General features: G+C 40.7%; 1 pseudogene; it reads right to left on the bottom strand.

The window, feature by feature from the left end:
- Positions 1 to 687: 687 nt before the first annotated feature.
- Positions 688 to 3131, bottom strand: LOC136460384 (uncharacterized; annotated as a pseudogene).
- Positions 3132 to 8353: the final 5222 nt, after the last annotated feature.

Below are 8353 nucleotides of genomic sequence, written 5' to 3'. Positions count from 1 at the left end.
ATATCCCTAGTCACTATCTCCCATCAATGAATCATTTCCTTGGACTATAACTCTGCAATGACTATAGAGCTCACATGTCAATGACCAAAACACATCATGTAGTTAGGTTAGAGGATCCCGTTGCCCTACAATGACCTCTAGCCAGTGGATCCTCAGATTGTTAGCTCAGGGACCACCTCGTATCCTCATAACAGGGCCACCGTCAACATATTGCATCCATATTGCCACAATAATAACCTCTAGATCTATCTGAGATGTCGATTGCGTACTTCTTGTCGCCAACCTTACTATACATACTCATGTGGATTATATATGCTCCAAAGGTTACTATTACCTACCACAAAAGGGTAAAAAAGATAGTATTTAAGAGCATTGTTTTAATTTATGAACACAAGAGAGATAATTTCAAGTAAACATGTGTCTAATCCGCATAAAGGGACGATGTAAAGTGGACAACTATGAATCAGGATGGGAAAGTATATAGAACAATTGGTAACTAAAGTATATCACAAGTGGATACACATAAGAATAAAGTCAGGGCCAAGCCGGCAAAAATCGAGGCCCTGTACCAAACTCTAAAATGAGGCCTACCTCCATAAAAAATATGACTATAAATAAGATATATGATACATATCACACTAAGATATATCAAAAACCATACCTATTTGACTTTTGCTTTCATAATCTTTAATTGAAGTACTTCATTCTTTTAGTGTTCCTTGAAATGAAATCTTCAATGATATGCTCATAATCAATCTTCTCCAGCAATCCACTCTCAAGTGCTATTGTAGCCAAATCATTAAGTCTTTGTTGTGTCATTGTCGAACGCAAATATGACTTCAATAGTTTCAATTTAGAAAAGCTTCGCTCTGTCGATGCAATGGTCACAGGAATGGTCAATAGAACTCTATATGCAATACTTGCATTGGGAAAACAGTCATGCCGCTTTAGGAACTTTAGAATTTCAACAGGACCCATATTTTCTTTAGGAATGAAATCTTGAAGAAACTTCAACTCCACATACAATTCATTGGCATCAACATCAGATTTTCTGTCTTTTGTAAGGACAACCCCAAGATTATCACAAGAAGATTTCAAACTCGTGTCATCCAATGACTGTAATGTTTCAGAGGTAAATAAGAAACCAAAATTTTGTTGGTAACTCTGGTATTGTTCAAATCTTGTTGTAAGTGAGGAAATTGCTTGATCAACAACAGGTAAAAAATAGCTGATTCTAAATAGCTCCTCTACAGACTGTGTACCAGCATTTGTGTCATCTAAGTTCTCATCAAAATGTCTCTTTCTTTTAATTTCTCTTCTTTTACGAAATGTTGTACCAATATCCATCTCAAGTGCAATTCCTTTGGCAATCTCTAATGCTTCTAAGAAACCAGTTTCCCTATAATCCTTGAAGAAAGAAATCAACCCTTCCACTTTCTCAATAGCAACATCAATAAGCATATCCTTTGCTTGCAAGTGTTTGCTTACTAAATTAACGGCATATAATACCTCATACCGAATGACTATTGCCAATATAAATTCATACTCTCCAAGTTCATTGTTTGCCAAGCCCTTAGCCTCACAGCTTGTTTTTGGATCATTATCAACATTAGATACCTGAAATTGAAAGGAATAAAATATGTGTTATAGTTGGAGATAGCCAAAATAAGTACATCATTATCAAATATCAATACAACAATATTGGGTACCTGAAGTAGAGCCTCTCAAATGTCTGTGCACTAAAATCTTATAGCTTTAACACTTTCAACACGACTCTCCCAACGTGTAGCTGATACTGACTTGAGAGTCAATCTTGATATGTTATCTTTTAGAATCTGCCATTTCTTAGTAGAATTAGCAAAAGTTGTATAGATGCGCTGGATGATTCCAAAGAAGTCCTTAGCTTCACCATAAGTCTTAGCCATATCACAAAGTGTTAAATTAAGGCTATGGCAACCACAAGCAGAATAGAAAGCACGAGGATTTACATCCAAAAGTTTCTTTTTTACCCCTTTATGTTTTCCTTTCATATTTGACCCATTGTCATAACCTTGTCCTCTCACGTCATCTATATCAAGACCAAGGAGCTTTAGTTCATTCTTCAGCACATCAAAAAGTCCTTGCCCAGTTGTATCGTTGACATCCAAAAATCCTATAAAGGATTCTTCTATGCGAACATCACTTGAAGATGAGTCAACATATCTTATAATTAAAGACATTTGTTCTTGGTGGCTTGCATCAAGAGTACAATCAAGTATGACAGAGAAGTACTTTGCACTCTTTATTTTCTTAATAATTTCAGACTTAATAGCAGAAGCAAGCAAGTGTATCAACTCATTCTGAATCTTAAAATCAAGATAATGAGCTTGAGTTTCCTCACTTGTAATACGACGAACATGTTCTTGAATAATTAGGTCAAATTCAGCCAACATCTCTACCAATCCCAAAAAATTCCCATTGCTATCTTCATACAGTTTGCTATTAGTCCCACGAAAAGCAAGATTATGCTTGGCAAGAAATTTAACAATGCAAACAATTCTGAACAAAACTTTTCTCCAATGGTCCTTTTCTTTCTCGAGTTGTCATTGAGCGGCTTTATCAATAGTTTGATCCTTTTGCAATCTACTACGCAACTCATACCAAGTTGCCATACTCAAAACATGATTTGAACTTGTTTCATGCTCTTTAAGTGTACTACCAAGATGTATCCAATCATTAAACCCCTCATTTGCCAACTGACCGTTTCGATGGTCTTTTGTAAATAATTTACAACCAAAGCAAAAGACCCTATCGAGTTCCTTAGAATAGACAAGCCAATCCCTATCACAATGCTCTTCATTTGATAAAATTCTTGTATAGAATAGTGCAAAAAACCGTCTAGCATATCTATCCTTAGGACCTTTCTGAATTGATAAATCTCTTCTAGGGTCCTTCTCTACTAAAATATCAATTTGTTTATGATCAAGGGAATCCCAATATCTAGGATCAAATATATCAGGCTGAAAGGAATCATTAACATTCGCAATTGGTGAAGTACTATTGGCCCCAATATTATCAGCATTGTTATCCATTTCAATGTTTGTGTTATCAATAAGAACTTCCTCGACCCCAACAATATTTTCTATCTCCATCTAACCATCTCTAGGATCATTGTCATCATTATCGGTGGACACTTGTGACTCTTTTCTAACAAATTTATCCATAGCCCCCTTTTGAGATTGAGTTAAATCCTCTATTCTTTGTTTTTTCTTACGCTTTTGGTAACCAGATTCATACTTTCTAGACCGATTTGCAGAAGACATGACTCGGCCCTGATCGAAACACTAGATAATCCAGAACCAGAACAAATATAACTAAACACCTAGATGGATCAATATTATATTAGTCATTATCCATCAATGTTGATTAAAAAATTGAAATTAATTGCATCAAAAATCAGATTAGTATACCGATCTGCCACGAGGCGCGAGACACGAGACGGACTGACAGATCATCGATCACGGACGAGACGGGATCTGCGAGACTGCGATGTGCGCGAAGTGCGATGGAGTCCTGCCGTCTTGGCGTCCTGCCTGGCCGGCGCGGCGCCCTGCGGTCTGCGGATGCGTCCTAGACGCTGATGCGGCGCCTGGCGGCTGGCGTGATGAACCGATGAATTGATGATGCGGCCTGCAGTGCTGTACCGTCGCGATACCTGTGCCTGCGATGCGAGACAGCGAGAGGGCCAGAGGGGCAGGGCATGCCGCTTGCCGCTTGGGGGCTTGGGGCCTTGGGCCTGGCCGCCCGCTGCCTGCCATGTGCCATCGATTGGGCCTACTATACACCTACAAGCCTGTACAATATATGTACATCTATACCTATACTACACCTGACTGGTTGGTGGGCCCCTCCTATTTGGGGGCCCTGTTCGACCGAACCGGCCGCACGTGCTTGTGCTCGGCCCTGAATAAAGTACCTAGTATAGAGCAAATGAAGGAAAGCAAAGATAAGTAATCTTGATTAGTCATGAACCCTATACAGATGAAATTATATTTCCTAAAATTAGTTCGGGGTGGCACAGGTTGATGGACTAGTAGACTATAATTTTAGATCAGCTATTAGAAATGTATTGATGTTCTAAGGGACAAATCACTTTCTTTCTTTCCAAATCAGATCACCATATTGAGTCCTTGAAGCTAAAGGCCTACAAATTAAAAGATCGGTCGATGTGCATTCCACCAAGGAGGATCTATAGGTCATCGATCCATCTATGAACTCTATAGTGCAAAAGCTAAAAGTGTCCACCGCCCAATGTGAAGTGGCGAGCAGTCAGCGTGTCCATGACAAATGAATGCAGTGCACTCATGCACATCATGGGTGCCAAAGTTTGGTGCAGAGCCACGACAACCAACCGACCACACCATACATACATATATGCATGCATTGAGTGAGACCAACCAAGCTCGCACCAATGAATAGTGATCTTGTCTACGCCGATCAGCAGGCTTTAAAGGAAAGGAAAAAGTCTACTTCACCCCTTCACCTTTCATACTTGGTCTATTTCACCCCCTCAACTATGAAACCGTCTGTTTTACCTCCTCAACTTTCCAAAACCGTCTATTTTACACCATGGGCGGTTTTTCAGCTGCGGTTTTGCTACAGCAACAGCATGTTTGCTACAGTAGCTGTGGGTTGCTACAGTACAGTCGGTTTTGGATTTCTTTTTTTTATTTATTTTCGGTGAATTTTTGAAAAATCATAAAATAAAAAATCTAATTTTATTGAACTCCACATGAGTAGATCTACACAATGAATATATAATACAGTATGCTTTAGTACAAATTTTTTTTGTCGCTTTAGATTAATTAAAAAATCCAATTTTGTCTGTAATTAATTAGAATTTATCTATAACTAAGTTATACATAGTCCAATGAGTACGAAATTTTTACTATAGTTCAAGCATACAATAATTAGCGTAGCATAAAAATTTCACCACAATTGGACCATAGAAGCTGCAGCTATGAATTATTCCAATTAATTACAGACAAAATTGGATTTTTCAATTAATCTAAAGCGACAAAAAAAATTTGTACTAAAGCATACTGTATTATATATTCATTGTGTAGATCTACTCATGTGGAGTCCAATAAAATTAGATTTTTTTATTTTATGATTTTTCTATGATTTACTATGATTTTTTAAAAAATCACCGAAAATAAATAAAAAAAGAAAATGCAAAACTACCGGCACTGTAGCAAACCACCGTAACTGTAGCAAACCCGATGTTACTGTAGCAAAACGGAAAAACCGCCCAGGGGTTAAAATAGACGATTTTGGAAAGTTGAGGGGGTAAAACAGACGGTTTCATAGTTAGGGGGTGAAGTAGACCAAGTATGAAAGATGGGGTGAAGTAGACTTTTTCTTTAAAGAAAATATCATATACCTATGGTGTTCATAGCCTCATAGGAGGTACGGTTGATGGGACGCGTGTTCTTCCCTGTTGCCGCGCGCGGGGCCGAGAGTACTGGAGCAGGCCCATGAGGCCATGACGAGTAGACCACTAGCTTGTTGCAGGCTTAGACTGCCCGTAGCGTTGGGTTTCACCGGTGCTGAATTAGCAGAGAGAAGGATGAGACACTGGCTTATATCATCGTAGAGTGCGATGTTAAATTGAAAAAATCAAGCACCGTGACATGTAGGTTCATCGGTGCTGAAAGAATAAATATGACATGTAGGTTCATCGGTGCTGAAAGAATAAACAAGTGTATTCTTCACCCATCTGCTATGCAACTGGTGCTGGCTGCTGGCCCTCATGGCATGGCTATTGGTGGCCCACACAAATGAAGCACCTGTGCTGACATTGTGGGTAGACATAAGTCTTGGCATCGGTACCCACTTGCATGTACGGATCTGTTTTTAGCACCGCACAACGCTGTGGACAGTCTTATCTTCTGCCTGATGTTATTAAATTTTGATTTAAAATACTAATTTGTGGATAGTGATTTTCAAAGGCACTTTCTTAGAGACAATTTTATGAGAACTGTTTCTAAAAATGGTTTCACAGACGGCTCATCTCTACAATTTGATTTTTCACTATATCAAACAGACAATCAATACCAAAACATCAGTAAAAACATCACTGCCAGAGTGTCGGTTGTGCTAGAGTTGGCAGTGAATATATTTTACTGTCGGGTCGTAAGCCTCGGATCTGGAGGGGCTCGGTTTTTGAAGGTTTGACATGATCCCCTTGGTTTAAAGTGGGTAACTACTAATCCTTTGAATTTGCAGCTTGCTTTGTTGGTTATATTGTTTGATTCTCATGTTTGTTCTTTATCTATTTTAGAGAATTTCCCATATAATTCTTCATGAAGCCATCCGAATTTTGGTGAATCCATTTGATAACTGTAATTTAAGGCTAATATCAACGGACCCATTTAATTTGTAGCTAGTTTCCTTCCTCGAGAACTGCTCCGACACTCCTCTTTCTAAAAATTGCACTCATCTCAAAGCATCCTATTCAATGAATTATTATTTTTATTATTTTCGAACCTGGGTCTCGCATGGGCCCAGCCCGTCCAAGCCCAACACTGATCCAGAGGGAAAGTCACGTGTGCAGGTCTCGATCCCTTCCTCATTCCCTGGTGGGCGGATACGCCGCTGTTTCTGTCGCGGATGAGTGCGTCTGGAAGACGGCGGAAGGCAGCACGCCAGCTCCTCCACTCCCTCCTCCGATCCCTACGACCACGTACTACCAAGAGCAGACTTTTGTTGACGGAGCAAGGGAAAGTGAATGATTTCTTGCGAACTGCAGGAAGAAGGAATCAGAATCTGCCATGTCTGCTGGCTTCCAGACGAGTTGTCCATGAGAGGAAAACGGCACAACGCGTGGAGTCCGTCGCGATTCCGCAGGGGATCGAAGGGAGCGGAGGTGCTGTCTTCCGCCGGCTCCTAGACGGACTCGTCCGCGACGGAAACGACGGCGTATCCGCCCACCACCGAACAAGGAAGGGAGTGGGACTTGCACACGTAACTTCCCTCTGGATCAGGGCTAAGCTCGGGCTGGGCTTACGGGCTGAGCCCATGCGGGACCTAGATGTAGAAATAAAAAATAATAATAATTTATCGAATGGCCGCTTCGAGATGTGTGCAGTTTTTTAGAGAGAGGAGTACCAGAGCAGTTCTCTCCTTAGATTACTTTTGAATCCTGTGATGACTTGGTCCATTTAGTTTCTCCATTTTAATAATATAGCATAAAATACAATTGTTCATGAGGGTCACCAATTATTATCTAACACATGTAGCTAGGCAACAACCCAAGCATTGGATTTTGAAGAAGCTAGCATTGTTGTCTGGCTAGGTTGTGGCAGGGCTTCAACCAAACAACCGCCAAGTCCATCTATGCTTGCTAAGTTAAACTTAAAATTTGGCCATCAATATATAAGATTTTTATATAGATTGGTAATGCATGATTGATACTATTTGGTTTTATTATCTTAAATATACAAAATCTTTTTATTTAAGGTAATATATTTTTATAGATATTAGTAGTCAAAGTGTGGTACTACAGGAACCACCATATCTCGATGTAAAGTTAAAAACATTAGATGCCACAACTACAACATTAACTTTAGGCCAATCGAGGTGCACCATTTTTCGAACGACATGCAAGCAAATATCTGCACTGCAATTCGATACAAGTGCAATATGCATGGACTTGATTGTCTCTTTATTTGGCTTTCCAAGTGTGGGGGTATTAACCCCTATACCCTTACGGCTAAGCTTGTACCGGTCCGGATTGATGGGTTTGGTCCATCCGAAAGACAACGTGCGGCTCAGCCAATCTGGTTGGAGTCCCGCGCAAGGAGTCAAGGCGGATTTGGCGATCAAGCAGGATCCTGGTCGGTTAGAATAGGAATTCTTGTCCGGCCACATATGGCAATTGTAACTGACTAGGATTAGTTTCCAGATCTGTAACCCTGCCCCCCGGACTATATAAGGCAGGCAGGGGATCCCTCTAAAAAACATCTCTCATTGACATACAGCAATACCAATCAGACGCAGGACGTAGGTATTACGCCTTCTTGGCGGCCGAACCTGGATAAAATCTCGTGTCTGTCTTGCGTCACCGTCTTGTTTGTGACTTGCGCATCTGTCTGCCGACAATCTACTACCTTGGGCATACCCCTAGGTAGACTGCCGACCGTATTTCGTCGACAGTGGCGCGCCAGGTAGGGGGTGTGCGTATTGCTCTCCAAGCAAACAAGACGGTCATCACCTCCGGCTCCATGGCTACTCCCAACGGTCTCACGTTCACCGTCGGCCAGATCACCTGGACCACCGGCTCCAACGACGCCATCGCCATGACCACGGGGGA

Source organism: Miscanthus floridulus, chromosome 6, assembly GCF_019320115.1.
Source record: "Miscanthus floridulus cultivar M001 chromosome 6, ASM1932011v1, whole genome shotgun sequence".
In the NCBI taxonomy this organism is placed as follows: Eukaryota; Viridiplantae; Streptophyta; class Magnoliopsida; order Poales; family Poaceae; genus Miscanthus; species Miscanthus floridulus.
This window is presented reverse-complemented; position numbering and strand designations above follow the sequence as displayed.